This window comes from Rhamphochromis sp. 'chilingali', assembly GCF_963969265.1.
Source record: "Rhamphochromis sp. 'chilingali' genome assembly, chromosome: 12".
Classification (NCBI taxonomy): Eukaryota; Metazoa; Chordata; class Actinopteri; order Cichliformes; family Cichlidae; genus Rhamphochromis; species Rhamphochromis sp. 'chilingali'.
This window is the reverse complement of record NC_137939.1, coordinates 18,643,254-18,661,542: the sequence shown is the minus strand read 5'-3', so window position 1 is coordinate 18,661,542 and position 18,289 is coordinate 18,643,254.

The following is an 18,289-nucleotide window of genomic DNA, read 5'->3' as shown; positions in this document are numbered from 1 at the left end:
TGGTCGAGTAGCCGAAAAAAGCTTAATATTTTAAAAAGTATAATAGTGAAAAATACCAAAAGACATAGCCGTCATTAGCAGAAATAGCAGAATAGTTTAAAATTTGAACGGTGAAAATAGCACAAAAATTGTGGAAGTAGATCCACGGCGAAAAGTGTACGGAAACATCAAGAAGGAACTCAATAGTGTGGATGCTTAAAGCGAAAATTTTAGAAGAAATTTTAAGTGTGCCTATGCCGCCGCTAATCAAAACCTTTCACTGTTTTTACCGTTACTAAAATGAATAAATGAATCACCAGCCCATATAAATGAAAAATAAGTCCAGCAGCCAACCAAGAGTCATCACGAAAGACTAGGGGGTGAAACGAGAGCGTGAGCCAGCCTGGGTGTCAGCCAAGCCGCGCTAGCCAGCTAGCTGCCATGCGGCGCTAGCAGTAACATCGTGAGAGAACTGTTGCTAATATGGGACTTCTTGATAAAACGAGCAGATATTTGAAGTTTACACACCTACATTCTCGCCTGAAAATAGGGGAGGCTGTCAAAAAGTTCAACATTAGTAACTTAGTGCGCACAGCTGTATAGAAACTCTGTTGTGCTAGCTAGCACGCAGTACGAGTTATTGTAACTGTCAGCACAACGAAAATAAACTACACCTAAACTCGGTTTATATCTGACCCAAATAGAGTGCAGTTCATAACTTCTTACCTGAAATTCAGTTCACCTCACGCTCCGACCGGCAGCCGCCTGCTTCTCCTGCCTTCGGTTTCCCTTATCCACAATTGAGCTCCGCGTTAGCCACCACTGGTCGATCGGCGGCCGCCTCGCATGTTTCTTTCCCCGCATACGAGGGGGAAGAGACATACACCGGTGGCTAGCTGCCCTCTGTTGTAGCTCTGCGTCAGCCACCACCTCACGCTCCTGCCTTCGGTTTCCTTTATCCACGATTGAGCTCCGCGTTAGCCACCACTGGTCGATCGGCGGCCGCCTCACATGTTTCTTTCCCCACATACGAGGGGAAAGAGACATACACCGGTGGCTAGCTGCCCTCTGTTGTAGCTCCCCGTCAGCCACCACCTCACGCTCCTGCCTTTGGTTTCCCTTATCCACGATTGAGCTCCGCGTTAGCCACCACCAAACAACTCAGGTATTTTTCCCACATCGACCAGCATCTGGACAACCACCTTTCACTGTTTATACCGTTACTAAAATGAATAAATGAATTATCGGCCCATATAAACGAAAAATAAGTCCAGTGTGAAACAATCGCTTGGCGAGCGATCGGGTGGTGAAGCGAGTGTCAGCCGCTTAACTTTAAGACAAGGCCGGCTGCTTTTGAGCGAAGCGGCGCTAGCCACGCTAGCTAGCCGGCTAGCAGCAACATCGTGAGAAAACTGTTGCTAATATGGGATGTTTTGACAAAACGAGCAGATATTTGACGTTTACACACCTACATTCTCACCTGAAAATATCTTAAAAGTTTATTTTGTGACCTAGAAACACGAATAAGAGGAATATATTAAACGAAGTGGCAGCCGCCATTGTTTGACTCAGTAGAGGTGTGCTATGAATTGTGGGATATGGAGTTTTCCACCAAGCATACACCCTTGCGGTTACCGTAACTATTCAATGGTTCGCGCAACCTTAAAAGTTCCAATGGCTCCTGAAAGCAGCGACGCTGTGCGCACCGTTGATATTGTCGTCATTACGGTAATCCAAATACGGGTAAACAGGTTGTACTACTCCCGACATACCACTAGAGAGAGCCAGCACACCACAAATGAAGTTTGAAATCTGTTTCTAGGGGGCCAAAAGTTGAATCTTTCTCATGGGCCTAGAAATGGGCCAAAATTTGCACTAAAATCTAAATATTTAAAAGACTATAAAAGTTATAAACACCAAAAGTCATAGCATACTAGTCCAGACCCAGCCGCACAAAATGATATGTAACCCTTGTGTCAAAACTGTGCGGCACATAAGTGCGGGAAAATTTTCACTAAAATATTTATATTTAAAAAACTATAAAAGTCATAAACACCATTCCAGATCCAGCCGCACAAAATGATATAACATATATGAACCTTGTCTCAAAACTGTGGGGCAAGTTACGTGGCGAAATTTCAGGCGGAAGATGGAGAATAATAATAATAAGAAGAAGAATAAATCCGAGGAACAGTAATAAGTGTGCCTTTTGGCATAGGCACACTTAACTAGAAAGCGAAAATTTCAGAAGAAATTTTAAGTGTGCCTACGCCGCCGCTAATCAGTGTAGTTTGCCATTCAAACGGCTACAGAGAGCAAAACTCAGCAGAGCAGCCATTCTCCACCATGAACTATGGTAAAACCAAACACCGCTCGTGCCTCACAGATGACAGCTTACAGTTTTGTGTAAAGGTGAGGTGACTTCGTACAGCCCCGATTTGCAGACGCTGTGCGCAGAGGTTCATAAGCAGACCCGACAATGTTTGCATGAACACGCTCTGAAGCATTACGTTATGGACCACTTTTCACACATAGTTGCTGTACCCACACAGCCGGCTGTAGCTTTTCATCTCACAGCCCGACACATACAAAAAAAAAAAAACAGCCGAGAGAGCACAGACTTTACGCCTGAGAGGCGTGATTGCAGATGCCGCTGAGGTGGGTCCACCTCCCCTGCAGCGGCACTGCAGACCACGCCCTACCACACACATCAAACACGTAAAATAAATATTTATGCACTTTTGCATTCACTTTTTGTTTTTTGTTATTTTTACACAGTGTTCTGAATGATTAACAATGGTCTACAGCCAATCTTGTGTATTATTATACAAACTTTGGTTGTAAGATTCAGATAACTATTTAATAAAAGCTAAATATTCTATATGAGAATAAGAAAGAAAAGTATATCTTTGTGTCCCCCTCTCCCTGTTAATGCCCTGCCTGGCCCCCTGGCAAAAGCTGTGCTAGATCCGCCCCTGCACAGTTACCAGCTGTCAGCTACACAAAAAAAGGAGTTTGGTGTTAGTTGTCTCTCAGAAACAGTTCATAACTTCCCTTCAACTCATCCATGTCACCTAAAAGGTAAACCTGTTTCTCCATCACCAGTTCAGCTCTGATGATTCAGTAAGGACATCTCCTGGTTTCGACCAGCCCTTTTTTACAGCTGTGGCTCCAGCAAACATCAGCTGATACTAGAAATTAAAATCAAATGAATTCTAACAACAGCTGATCAAGCTTAAACTGCTGCTGTTGTTTAGCGCAATAAACAAACGAGAGAAAAGCCGATCATTGATCAGTTTCATGATTGAAGTTTCAACAAGGCAAGGCAAGGCAAGTTTATTTGTATAGCACAATTCAACAACAAGGTGATTCAAAGTGCTTTACAGAGACATTACAAACAAAAACAAATAAAAAGCATGATTTAAAATTGATCAAAACAAGCAAACAAACAAACTAATTAACAAACAAACAAAAGAGTATATAAAATCAAAACAGATAAAATCAGAACAATAGATAAAATCAGTAGTTAAATGTAAGTTTCGAAATTTAAGCTTAAAAGTGTGGATTTGGTGCTTTATTCAAATGCAGCTGAGAATAGGTGAGTCTTCAACCTGGATTTAAATAAACTGTTTCAGCTGAGTGTTTCAGCTGATCTGAGGCTTTCTGGGAGTTTGTTCCAGATATAAGGAGCATAAAAGCTGAATGCAGCTTCTCCGTGTCTGGTTCTGACTCTGGGAACTGATAAAAGACCAGATCCAGATGACCTGAGGGATCTGGAAGGTTCATACTGGGTCAGGAGGTCACTGATGTATTTTGGTCCTAAACCATTCAGAGCTTTATAGACCAGCATCAGAACTTTAAAGTCTATCCTCTGACGGACAGGCAGCCAGTGTAAAGACCTCAGAGCTGGACTGATGTGGTCCACTTTTTTGGTCTTAGTGAGGACTCGAGTAGCCGAGTTCTGATTGAGCTGTAGTTGTCTGACTGATTTTTTAGGTAGACCTGTAAAGATGCTGTTACAGTAATCAAGCCTACTAAAGATGAATGCATGGACTAGTTTTTCCAGGTCCTGTTGAGACATCAGATCTTTTATCCTTGAAATATTCTTGAGGTGATAGTAAGCTGACTTTGTTATTGTCTTAATGTTTTTTTCTAAGTTTAGGTCTGCATCCATCACTACACCCAAATTTCTCGCCTGGTTTGTGGTTTTTAGGTGTATAGATTGAAGTTCTCTGGTGACCTGTGATCGTTTTTCTTTGGCGCCAAAGACTATTACCTCAGTTTTGTTTTTGTTTAGCTGGAGAAAATTGTGGCACAGCCAGTCATTAATTTCCTCAATGCATTTACCAAGAGCCTGTACAGGGCCTTGGTCTCCTGGTGACACTGTGATATATATTTGTGTGTCATCTGCATAGCTGTGGTAGTTTATTTTGTTGTTCTTTATAATCTGTGCCAGTGGGAGCATGTAAATGTTAAACAGAAGGGGTCCCAAGATGGAACCTTGGGGAACTCCACATGTGATACTTGTCTGCTCAGATGTGAAGTTACCTATTGATACAAAGTATTTCCTGTTTTCTAAGTATGTTTTGAACCAGTTTAGTACAGTTCCTGAAAGACCTGCCCAGTTCTCCAGTCATTTGAGTAATATGTTGTGGTCAACTGTATCAAATGCTGCACTGAGATCCAGTAAAACTAAGACTGACATTTTTCCACTGTCTGTATTCAGACATATGTCATTAAACACTTTGGTCAGAGCGGTTTCAGTGCTGTGGTTCTGTCTAAAACCTGACTGGAAGGCATCGTAGCAGTTATTCTGTTTTAAGAAGTAACTGAGCTGTTGAGAAACTGCTTTTTCAATGATCTTACTTAAAAATGGGAGATTTGAGATCGGCCTGTAGTTGTTCATTTGTGTCTTGTCAAGATTGTCCTTTTTCAGTATAGGTTTTATTACAGCAGTTTTTAGTGGTCCTGAAAACACGCCTGATATTAAAGAAAAGTTGACGATCTGTAACAGGTCTGACTCTAAAGTCTTTGAGACCTTTTTGAAAAAACTTGTTGGCAGGACATCTAAACAGCAGGAGGAGGAGTTCAGTTGACCTAAGATGTCCTCCAGGTCTTTGCTGTTAATAGGGTGAAACTGTTTCATGGTGTTTAAACAGTTTTTCGGTGGACACAGTACATATTCTGTCATGAACCGGCTGTGTGGAGGCAGATGAGGACCCAAACGCAAAACTCACGGAGGCAGGAACAGAACTCAAAATCATTGCTTTATTGCAGGTTTCACAAAGGAACAGAACTAAACTGGGAATACTAACAGAAAACCGTGGGAACACAGAAAGACACACAGGTTCGGGGAGAAGACATTGACGACGCGACACTGACCTGATGGAGACATGCACATAAATACACAGAGGGTTAACGAGGGAAGTGGGAGCACACGGGGAACACAACTGACACAGATAATCATAACGAGACAGGGCAGGAGTGAACACAACATGACGCATACTGACGAGAGACTGTCAAAGTAAAACAGGAAGTACACAGAGGTTCAGACAGGAGGAGAGAGAGCACGGGGAGAACACAGACATAACAGGCTGGGGGAAACATGGAATAAAACACAAGGAGAGACGAGGGCTCATAAATACACAGAGGGGCACACAGGAGGTAACCAAATAAGGAACATCTTAATTAAATAACCTAGGAACCAAGGCATAAATAGGGAACAAAATACAAAAACACACAAAAACTAAGAATACTGGGCCAACATGGCCCAGGACCATGACATATTCTGGATCTGCTGTTGATATACCAATTGCTTGTCTAATTTTTTGGATTTTTTCTGTGAAGAATTTGGCAAAGTTATTGCAGGCCATGGTCGAATGAAGTTCAGCTGTCACTGACACAGGAGGGTTTGTTAGCCTGTCAACTGTAGAAAATAAGACCCGAGCATTATGGCTGTTTTTAGTGATGATGTCAGAGAAGTAGGACCTTAGGGTTTTAACTAAGGCAAGCCAGCTTCACAAAATCCTACTCACAGCCCGCTAGCAGCTCAAAACTCTAATCAGGCTAAGTTTAAAGCATGCACCAAGGTTCGACAAAGTTCAGCAATATGAATAAGTTCAAAAAAGATCGACGAGGGAGGCACGAAGGGCAAACTGCATGTTCAGTCCTAAGCAGCAGCCACTGAGTGAAGGACCTCCAGCCTTTTGTAGCCACAGGTGGGTACGATCAGCCACTGATTGCCTCTTGGAGCATCATGGGATCCCGGGGCAGCCAATCGTCCGTGTGGTCTGGCACACTTGGCACGGGTCTGGGGCCGGAGGCCGGAGGCCGTAACAGGGACAAAAGGACCCCCTGATGATCCTCTAATCGTCTGAGCCAAGGTGGGAAACTGGGCGTGGGTCCCAATCAGCCAGAGTTTCGGGTGTGTTCATTGTGAAACCTGGCCCCAACTTACCCTGGATCCAGATGAAACCATGGTGTCCTTTGATGTAGTCTCTCTCTTCACTTGCATACCCACCACGGAGGCCGTGGAGACTGTCAGAAAACGACTACAAGAAGACAGCTCCTTGGAGGACAGGACCAACTTCACACCCGATCAGATTTGCACCCTGTTAGACCTCTGCCTCACCACTACATATTTCAAATACAACGAAGGCTTTTACAGACAAAAACATGGCTGTGCCATGGGCTCCCCCGTGTCACCTATTGTAGCCAACCTTTACATGGCGGAAGTGGAAAGGAAGGCCCTTGGCTCTTTCAAAGGAAGAGTACCTAGCCACTGGTACAGATATGTGGACGACACCTGGGTCAAAATCAAGACACAAGAAGTGGAATCCTTCACTGCGCACATTAACGCTGTGGATAAAAACATCAAGTTCACCAGGGAAGACACAAAGGACAACTGTCTGCCTTTCCTGGACTGCGCTGTGCACATTGAAGAGAACGGCAAACTCAACATCGAAGTTTACCGGAAGCCCACACACACGGACCAGTACCTCCTCTTTGACTCCCATCACCCTCTGGAACACAAACTTGGAGTAATTAGGACCCTACACCACCGGGCAGAACATGTTCCCTCTAAGCCTGAAGGGAACAAGAAGGAACACACACATGTAAAGGAAGCACTCAAAACGTGCGGCTATCCTAAATGGGCGTTCTTAAAGTCAGCAAAGAGGCACAGAAAAGAAGACCAGACACCAGCGAGGGAGGATAAGAAGGACAGACGCAACAACATTGTCATCCCCTATGTAGCCGGTGTATCAGAGAAACTCAGGAGAGTTTTCTCCAAGCATGACATCCCAGTGTATTTCAGACCCAGCAACACACTCAGACAGAAACTGGTTCACCCGAAAGACAAAACGCCAAAACACAAACTTAACAATGTGGTGTATGCTGTACAGTGCAGCGAGGAATGCTCAGACCTCTACATTGGAGAGACCAAACAGCCACTTCACAAGCGCATGGCACAACACAGAAGAGCCACCTCCACAGGACAAGACTCAGCAGTCCATCTGCGTCCTAAGGATAAAGGACACTCTTTCGAGGATGCCAATGTTCACATTTTGGACAGAGAGGACAGATGGTTTGAAAGAGGAGTGAAAGAAGCCATCTATGTCCACTGTGAGCGACCATCTTTGAACAGAGGCGGTGGTTTACGACACCAACTCTCTGCCATCTATAATCCAGTTTTGAGATCCCTTCCCAGACGCCTTAACGCCCACTCACATCCTGGGCCATCTGACCTCAGGAATTCGCATGATAAGGTGGGGCCAGGTTTCACAATGAACACACCCGAAACTCTGGCTGATTGGGACCCACGCCCAGTTTCCCACCTTGGCTCAGACGATTAGAGGATCATCAGGGGGTCCTTTTGTCCCTCTGTGGGGGGTCACTCCCACTAGGTTTATATCTGGGACTCTCCACCATTTGACCTTAGAACTGAAGAAGCTTCTCGGATGAGAGGTGAAACGTCTTCAAGCAACTTAAAGAAGTCCAGACGCTTTTCTTTGCAAGCTCCTTTGACTACGATGACCTGGATGACTGAGAACCTTCACAGACATGTGGGATGAGTTACACTCCAAAATTTCAGGCGGAAAAAGGAAAATAACTAGAAAAAATTGCATTTCCTGCGAAAATGCTGTGTGGATGCCTTAACGCTGAAGATGTCTGCTGAAAAGAGTTGAAAAAGTTGAAAGTTGAAAAAAAAAATGTTGCCCTGAGCAGGATTCGAACCTGGACCTTTTGGTTTCAAGATAGCTACACATCTCACTGAGCCAAAGTCATGCTCACAAAGAAGAGGTGGAGATGCTGACAATTGCGCTGAAATGAGCAGAAGCGGCTTAGAATTGTGCTGATAAGAGGTGAAAAGGCTGAAAACTTTGCAGAAAAGAGGTGAATCAGCAGAATTTCTGCTGAAAGAGTTTTTTTCTGAAAACGGCAGAAAAAACTGAAAATTTTGCTGAAAAGAGGTGAATGAGCAGAATTTCTGCTGAAAAAAGTTGAATGAGCAGAATTTCTGCTGAAAAGAGTTAAATCGGCAGAATTTCTGCTGAAAAGGGGTGAAAAAGCTGAAATTTGTGTTGAAAAGAGTTAAAAAGGTTTAACTGTTAACTGAAAAAATTGTTGCCATAAGCGGGATTTGAACCCGGGCCTCCCAGTCCGAGAACGGATGCTCATCTCACTGAGCTAAAACACAGGTCAACCCGGCAAGGAAAATCAGTGAGGCCACTGATAATATGGCAGAAATGGGCAAAAAAAATTGCAAAAAAAATTCAATATCTCAAAAAGTATAGAAGTTATGAGCACCAAAAGTCATAGCACGCATTAGCAGAAAGAGCAGATTTTTTTAAGATTTGAACAGTGAAAATAGCACAAAAACTGTGGGAGTAGTTAAGCGCCAAAAAGTGTACGGAAGCAACTAGAATAAAATAGTGGATTAAAGAATAAAGAGAAACAGGAACTCAATAGTGTGCCTGAGGCATCCACACAATAACCAGAAAGCAAAAATTTCAGAAGAAATTTTAAGTGTGCCTATGCCGCTGCCAATGAGTGTAGTTTGCCATTCATACGGCTACAAAAAAAAAATCCAAATAAGGGTAGACAGGCCGTACTACTGCTGGCATACCACTAGAGTGAGCCAACACACCAAAAATTAAGTGAGTGAGCCAACACACCACAAATTAAGTTTCACTTTCCTTCAGATTCATTTCAATGGGCAAAAACTAGCATTAAAATATCCATCCATCCATCCATTCGCTTCCGCTTATCCTTTTCAGGGTCGCGGGGGGCGCTGGAGCCTATCCCAGCTGTCATAGGGCGAAAGGCGGGGTACACCCTGGACAGGTCGCCAGTCTGTCGCAGGGCATTAAAATATTCATATTTAAAAAACCAAAGAAGTAATAAACACCAAAAGTCATAGCACACAATTCCTGATCCAGCCGCACAAAATGATATAACATATATGAAGCTTGTGTCAAAACTGTGGGATGAGTTACCCTCCAAAATTTCAGGCGGAAAAAGGAAGATAATAATAAAAATAGTAATAAGTGTGCCTTTTGGCATAGGCACACTTAATAAAAATAATAAATCCGAGAAATAGTAATAAGTGTGCCTTTTGGCATAGGCACACTTAATAATAACAAGAAGAAGACGAATAATAAATCCGAAAAATAGTAATAAGTGTGCCTTTTGGCATAGGCACACTTAATAAGAATAATAAATCCGAGAAATAGTAATAAATGTGCCTTTTGGCATAGGCACACTTAATAATAAATCCGAGAAATAGTAATAAGTGTGCCTTTTGGCATCGGCACACTTAATAATAATAATAATAATAATAATAATAATAATAATAATAATAATAATAATAGAAATAAATCCACCTTGTCAAATACTTACTCTGACACATTTGACACAATAAGTGAAATTACTAGTGAATCTTATTAAGAGAACAAAACAAACAATGTCTAACCCAGCATTGTATAACAACCCTTTGGCAATAAAACAAATTGTTCTGTCCAGTATGGTTCATGAATACAGTTAGAACAGAATTAGTAATCTACCATCATATACCTTATCAAACATCTTGTACTTGTTTGAGGCTCTTAATGTAGGCGTCCACGTCCGCTGATGTATCGAATACATGTGTACATTCCTCGTTGGTCAAAAGCAGCCTCGCTGGATAGATGATCCGATGTTTCGACAGTCCGAACTCTAGCAGCTTCTTCCACACACCATCGTACTGACGCTGCTGTCTATACGCCTCTGCAGGCAGGTCCGGCAGGAAGCTTATCTTGTTGTCCTTGTACGTCAGTTCTTTTGTCATCCTAGTGGCTTTCATGATGCGTTCACGGTCTCTGTAACTTAAGCACTTAATTCGAAAAGTTCTCGATCGGTTTGCAATAGAGCTTTGACTTGTGATTATCCGGTGCGCTCTCTCAAGGACAGGAGGGAGGATTTTCAAAATGTCCGCTAAAAACTACTCCATGAAAGTATGTGCATCTGTATCTTCTTCTTTTTCAGGGATGCCAAGGATTCAGATGCTATTACGCCGACTTCTTCCTTCCAAGTCCTCCACCTTTTTAGTCAGAAGGACTGTCTTTCAAGGCATTCCAAATAATTTTTTAGTAAGGTGATTTCATCCTCCGCATTGGAGATTCTTTTTTCAGCCTCACCCAAGGACACAACAACAGAGACTGTCCAAGCCGGGACTCGAACCGGCAACCTTCCAATTACAAGGCGAACTCCCAACTCTTAAGCCACAATAGCTCTGTCCTAGTACTGACACACCTCCCATTAATCACACAGCTGCTGGTGATGACCTCATAGGGCCGCTTCTAAACAAGTTAACATGACTTTCTACTCCCTCCTGAATATAAAATAAGCAGCAGTCAGTTCTTACTGGGTTGTTGTTAGAGAAACAGTTAGTTCAGCCTGTCTCCCAATCTTGTTGTTGTGTCTGCCTGTCTTTGTGCCCAGATTTACTTGGGGATTTCACAACATGGGGTGGTGAGATGACTTTTGTGTTTATTTGAGAGATGATTGGATTCTGTTTGGATTTTGAGGAAGCCTTCAAGGAAATTGGATTGTTAATACTGTTAGATATGGTGGTCCTGACAGGCCAAACAGACTGCAACTTAAGAACACAACGGAAATAGGAAAAGCGACAATGGAAATAGGAAAAAGGAAAACAGAAATAGGAAGAACGAAAACAGAAATAGGAAAAAACACAAGGGAAGTGTTTCCTGGGGAGAGAATAACCCGACGGCCCGATGCAGGAACCCGAAATATGGTAGGCATGTTTTATCATGATTCATATAATACTGATGATGGATTTTTAGGCTAACAGTTAGGCTAACACACTTACCTCTCATCTTTTCTTTTGTCGAGCCCTGCGTCTCCTTGTCAACAATAAAATGACATTTAAAAGAAAAATCGTCTCTGTTATTGAATCCAAGCACAACACATAAAAGTGCTCAGACATGCCATCACACATTCTGTTAACTTTGTCTAATATTAAAATTTGTTTTAACAAACAACTACAACTGAACAACTACACCGCACTGTTGTTCCTTATATTCTTACAGTGTCTTATTTCTTGGTCTTTATGTTATCCTTTATTGCCCCTCATTGGGGAAATTCAAATGTTCCAGCAGCAAAGTTCCAGGCAGATGGAGCATCTAGATTCACACTAAAGTAAAGAATATATTTCTATTCTATTCTATTCTATTCTCAGAAGTAGAAGTATAATTGTATTCCTAAATAGCAGCTAAATCTTTAGGTTTTTCAGTTTCTAATTTTAATACTTGTGTTACCCTTCTTTAAATATTCTCATTCGCATGCTTTTATAAATATAATATGATCTGAGCTGACAGAAAATTAAATTACAAAACCCATAGCTATGCAACCAATTGTTTTTTAAAAACGTGCACAAAGGTGAATAGCAACTTGCACCTATTGTTAGTTTGAAAATAATAATAATACGGTAAGTGACGAGTAAGGTAAGCGACCCATGTTGTAGGTGACGTCAGACGCCGGAGAATTGGCGGAAAAAAAGCAAATGGTAGCATAGAGTTTAACAAAGGTTTTTCAAGCTTCAGTATTACCAAATATACTAATCAATTGTCATATAACTAACAACATCTGTTTTATCATCTCTAACACACTGGAGGACAACGGGGAGAGTTTAGACGCTCTCCAAGATTACATCGACCGCTGTTTTCAAGATTTAGTAATGAAGGCTCAGAGTGCATCCTCCCCGGCCAAAATTGAGACACCATCATCGAAGAGATGTCGCCCGGCAGACTCCCCCGGTACAACATCGCCTGCCGGCAAAGACATCGCAGACATCCTGGAGTCAATCGACAAGCGATTGTCCAGTTTCGATGCGAGGCTGTCCCTGGTGGAGATTTTACACCGGGAATTTAAATCTCTGAGAGAATCCCTGGAATTCAGCCAGCAGCAGGTGGAAACGCTTGCCGCTGAAAATACCACGTTACAGGAGTCGGTCAAATCTCTCACCGATAATGTGACCCAGCTAAACATTGAAAATAAAAAAATAAAAGAGTCCGTTATCGATCTACAAGCCCGTAGCATGAGAGATAATCTTGTGTTTTCTGGTATTCCAGAATCTGCCGGAGAGGACGCGGAGGCAACGGTGAAAAGCTTCATCAAAATCCACCTGAAGCTGCCGGAGGACACCGTAAAGAACATAGACTTTGATAGAGTACATCGCTTGGGGGGCGTGAGGTCGCGGACCGGGAGACCACGGCCTATTGTGGCCAAATTCGGTCAATTCAAACAGAAGGAATAGGTGAAGAGTCGCGGCAGAGAGCTGAAAGGAACGGACTTCAGCGTGAACGACCAGTTCCCCAAAGAGATCCTGGAACGACGCAAGGTCCTGTTCCCAGTTTGACGTAGCTTCATCCAGAAAGGCTCCCGTGCTGTCATCGCCGTCTATGTGGACGGACAGCTCTACCGCGACCCCGGCACCACACCGTGGTTATATTGACTGCACTCCAGATAAGAACCCGCTACACTCTTTTCTTATTCATTCACACTTTCTCCTTGAACATGGGTTTAACCTAGTAATATCAATATGATGTCATAGCAGATATAGGGGCAGGGATAGCTCAGTAGGTAAAGTGGTCGCCCCATGATTGGAAGGTCGGCGGTTCGAATCCACTTAACGGCTACCCTGAGGTACCCCTGAGCAAGGTACCGTCCCTACACACTGCTCCCCGGGCGCCTGCTTAGTGGGCTGCCCACTGCTTCACTGAGTGAATGGGTCAAATGCAGAGAAAAAACAAGTAATTTCCCCATGGGGATCAATAAAGTATCCATTATTATTATTACCGTATTTTCACGACCATAAGGCGCACTGTGCTAAAAGGCGCAGTCTCAGTTATGTGTGCCCTTACTGTATTTAACACACACATAAGGCGCACTGGACCATAGGGCGCATACAAGTACCGTATGCGTATTTAAAAATAAAGCGGGAGCAAACGTGAATTCGGTACCTTACTCACATTTCTATTGCCGGTAATCGTCATCATCAACAACACACAAGCATACAAGTGTGCATATTTAAAAATAAAGCAGGAGCAAAACTGAGTTTGGTACTCACATTTTTATTACCAATAATCGTCATCATCAACAACACACAAGCATACAAGTGTGCGTATTTAAAAGTAAAGCAGGAGCAAAACAAAGTTTGGTACTCACATTTTTATCATCAATTAAACCCATCGAAGTCCTCATCCTCTGTGTCTGAATTGAACAGCTGCGCTAAATCTCCATCAAACATGCCAGGTTCACTGTCTTCACCGTCAGAGTCACTTTCCGTGCCGTGCGGCTCCTCGGAAACGATGCCGGCTTTTGCGAAAGCTCGAACAACAGTGCCAGCAGACATGTTAGCCCAAGCATCTACAATCCATTGGCAAATTGTGGCGTAACTCGCCCGGCGCTGCCTTCCACTCTTAGTGAAACTGTGGTCTCCACCGGTCATCCATCGCTCCCAGGCCGCTCGCAGCCTTACTTTGAACGGGCGGTTCACACCGATGTCCAGCGGTTGGAGTTCCTTTGTCAGGCCTCCCGGAATGACAGCAAGCTCACAGTTCATTTGCTTCACAAGTTTTTTCACATCGGCTGTGAGATGGGCACGCATAGAGTCACAGATCAACAGCGATGGTGATGCGTGGAAAAAACCACCTGGTCTCCTTACATACACCTCCCTCAGCCACTCTTTCATCATTTCCTCATCCATCCAGCCCTTTTCATTTGCCTTAAGGATGATTTCTGCTGGAAACTTCTCTTTAGGCAAAGTCTTTCGCTTAAAAATCACCATAGGCGGCAGTTTCTGTCCATTAGCATGGCAGCCAAGCACAACAGTAAAAGAAGACTTTTCATACCCCGTTGTGCGTATCGCTACCGTGCTGGTCCCCTTCTTCTCCACAGTGTGACTCACCGGGATGTCAAAAGTGAGCGGGACCTCGTCCATGTTTGTGATGTGGCTGGGCTGGATGTTTTTGTCGCCGATGTGTTTGCTGCAGTAGGAGCGGAAGATGGCCAGCTTTTCCTTATAATCCGCTGGAAGTTGCTGCGCTATCGTAGTCCTGGTCCGGATGGAAAAATGGCACCGTTTCATAAAACGAAAGCACCAAGACGGACCTCCTTGGAAATGTTCAATGTTCATCTCTTCAGCTAGTGAAACTGCTTTTAGCCGAATGGTGACCGTCGAAACGCTTCTCCCGCTCGCTCTTTGCTCGATGATCCACCGCTCGAGTCTTTCCTCCAACTCGGGCCACCTCGCCTTATGTCCGCGGAAACTCAGCTGCGTTTTCTTGACCTGCCGGAGCTTGTTTTCCAGCTTCCTCCATTTGCGAACCATCGATTCGTTTATCTTAAATTCTCTCGCCGCTGCTCGATTTCCATGTTCCTCCGCGTAGCTGATGGCCTTCAGTTTAAACTGTGCTTCGTAAGCGTGTCTCTTTGCCATTTTCAGGGTTGTTAAAACAACGATGTCCTGCATAATGCACATACCTGTTCTTTTATACAGGTATGTGCGATTGTCCCGGTATATACGATCAACGCCCACACTTCACCCTTTAACGTTCTCATGGTGTTCTCTACTACGTCCTCCTTACAACACATAGGGCGCACTGCGCTATAGGGCGCGCCGCACTTTTTGAAGAAAATCTAAGACTTTTAAGTGCGCCTTATGGTCGTGAAAATACGGTATTATTATATAACACCGTCACCCTCCATCATTACTTTAATTGGAATGTTTCCGTTTCGTTTCTTTTTTTGTTGTTGTTGCTCACAGTTCATGTGGTTTCTTTCTTTCTCTTGTCTTTCACTACTGCGATCACCTACTTCCCCGCTCACCTACAAACAACACCCTCTATTTCTCCATATTTTCACACCATGATCACGCAAACACATCCGCTCAACGGCAGCACATTCACAACAGCCTCACAGCACGCACAGACTTGCAGGACACATAACACAAGCCACGCTTGTTCATATTAGTGAATATTCACACACATAGTCAGACTTATGGAGCCTCTCACCACACTTTTTTTTCTCTCTCTCTCTTTCTATTTACAAACAAGGGATGTTTCCACATTCTCTCCACCTGTCTAAACGAAACACCCAGCGTACATCATTAGACATACACACACAATTATGGGCATGCTGAGGTTTGTTACATGGAATGTAAATGGAGCTGGCACCAGAGGAAAGAGGTTAAAGATATTTAACCAGCTTAAAAAACTACAGGCAGATGTTGTTTTATTACAAGAAACTCACAGACCTGTCACAGGTTTAAACGAACTTAAAACACCTGAGTTTCCTAACGTGTTTGCAGCCTGTTATAATTCTAGACAACGGGGAGTAGCAATTTTAATACATAAAAATGTTAAGTTTACAGTACTCGATACAGTTATAGATCCAGAGGGTAGATTTCTAATTATTAAACTATCAATATTGAACAAAAAACTATGTATTGTAAGTATATATGGTCCAAATGTTGATGAACCCTCATTCTTCCACGGATTTTTTAGTGCACTCTCTGAACACCGCGATTGCACACTCATTCTTGGCGGTGACCTCAACCTTGGACTAAATGAAGAAATGGATAGGCTCAACACAACAGGAACTCAGCGCAACTGGCAATCCACAAATATAATCAAACAGTATATGAGCGACTTTGGCCTTCGCGATGCATGGCGCTCCCTTCACCCCAACATTAAGGAATATACTTTTTTCTCGCATGTTCATCACTCTTACTCTCGTCTGGATTATTTTCTGGTCAGCAGCTCACTGCTGAGTGACATTTCAGACACTGAGATAATAATAATAATAATAATACATTTTATTTAAATAGCGCCTTTCAAAGCACCCAAGGACACTGTACAACAGATAAAAACTGGAAATATACACAATGATAAAAATAGAAGATAAAAGTTAAAACATACAGAAATTTAAGAATAGGCAATTTTAAACAGATGAGTTTTGAGGGTGGACTTAAAAAGAGAGAATGAACTAATATTTCTGAGGTCCGGGGATAGGGAATTCCAAAGTCGAGGGGCAGAGCAGCTAAAGGCCCTCCCTCCCATTGTGATCAGACGAGCAGAGGGAACAGAGAGAGAAAGAGAAGATGAAGATCTGAGGCAGCGGGATGGGAGCTTCATCTGTAATAAGTCAGAGAGGTACGGTGGAGAGAGAGAATGAATAGCCTTGAATGTATACAGAATTATTTTAAAATGGATGCGAAATTTGACCGGGAGCCAGTGAAGTTGCTTCAGGATTGGGGAGATGTGGTGGGTAGAAGAAGTCCTAGTAATAATACGGGCAGCAGAGTTCTGGACACGTTGGAGCTTGTTGATAGATTTTTGTGTAAGGCCAAATAATAATGAGTTGCAGTAGTCAATTCTAGAGATAACAAGATTATGGATGAGAATGGCAGTGGCGTGAGGTGTGAGGAAGGGGCGGAGGCGATTAATGTTACGGAGTTGGAAATATGCTGCACGTGTAATATTATTGATATGTGAGTTAAAAGATAATGTGCTATCGAGAATGACACCCAAGCTTTTCACAGAGGGAGAGATAGGGACCAGCGAGTTATTGATGGTGAGAGAGAAATTGTTAATTCTGGATGGCAGTCGTTTAGTGCCAACCAGAAGAAGTTCCGATTTATTGCTGTTGAGTTTAAGAAAGTTGGAGGAGAACCAAGAATTAAGTTCAGCTAGACAGAGGATGAGGGAGGGTGGAGGAAGAGTAGAGTCAGGTTTGGTAGAGAGATAGAGCTGGGTGTCATCGGCGTAGCAGTGGAACTGAATATTATATTTACGAAAAATATGTCCGAGTGGAAGAAGGTAGATGATGAAAAGAAGGGGCCCGAGGACAGATCCCTGGGGCACCCCAGTGGATAAAGGAGAAAGCTGAGAAGTGAAGGATTTTAATTGAATGAACTGAGTGCGGTCAGATAGGTATGATTTAAACCAGGCTAGTGGAGTGTGAGAGAGACCAATAGAAGCTAATCTGCTAAGGAGAATGGGATGAGAGATGGTGTCAAAAGCTGCACTCAGATCAAGAAGGATAAGGATGGAGAGGAGACCAGAATCAGCTGCTATAAGAAGGTCGTTTGTTATTTTTATAAGAGCAGTTTCAGTGCTATGTAGAGGACGAAAGCCAGACTGGAACTGTTCGTAAAGGTTATTATCAGTTAGGTGAAGATGGACTTGTGAAGCAACTATTTTTTCAAGGATTTTTGAGAGAAATGGTAGATTGGAGATAGGACGAAAATTATTAAAGTTGTTGGGATCTAGACCAGTTTTTTTCAGAATTGGGGTAATAGCAACAACTTTGAAGGAAGCAGGAACAGTTCCAGTGGTGAGTGAAGAGTGAATAATAGCAGATATGAGGGGAAGGAGAGGGAGTAAGCAGGCTTTGACGAGGACAGTGGGGATAGGATCGAGCTGGCAGGTAGAAGGCTTTGATTTATGGATGAGATCAGCAATATCAGCTAAAGATGGAAGTTGAAAAACAGAGAGGAAGTGAGAAGGGGGAGAAGTTAGGACAGAGAAGCTACATTGAGCATTAGGGTCCAGGTCTAAGTGTATTTTATGAATTTTATCAATAAAGAATAGCATTAGAGCATCACAGAAGTTAGATGAATAGAGATGAGCAGGGAGAGAATCAGGTGGCCTGTTAAAAGAGTTGAATAGTGAGAAAAGGGTCTTGGTAGAGTTCTCACTTGAGCAGACAATAGCAGAGTAATAAGCAGATTTGGTTTGACTAATACATT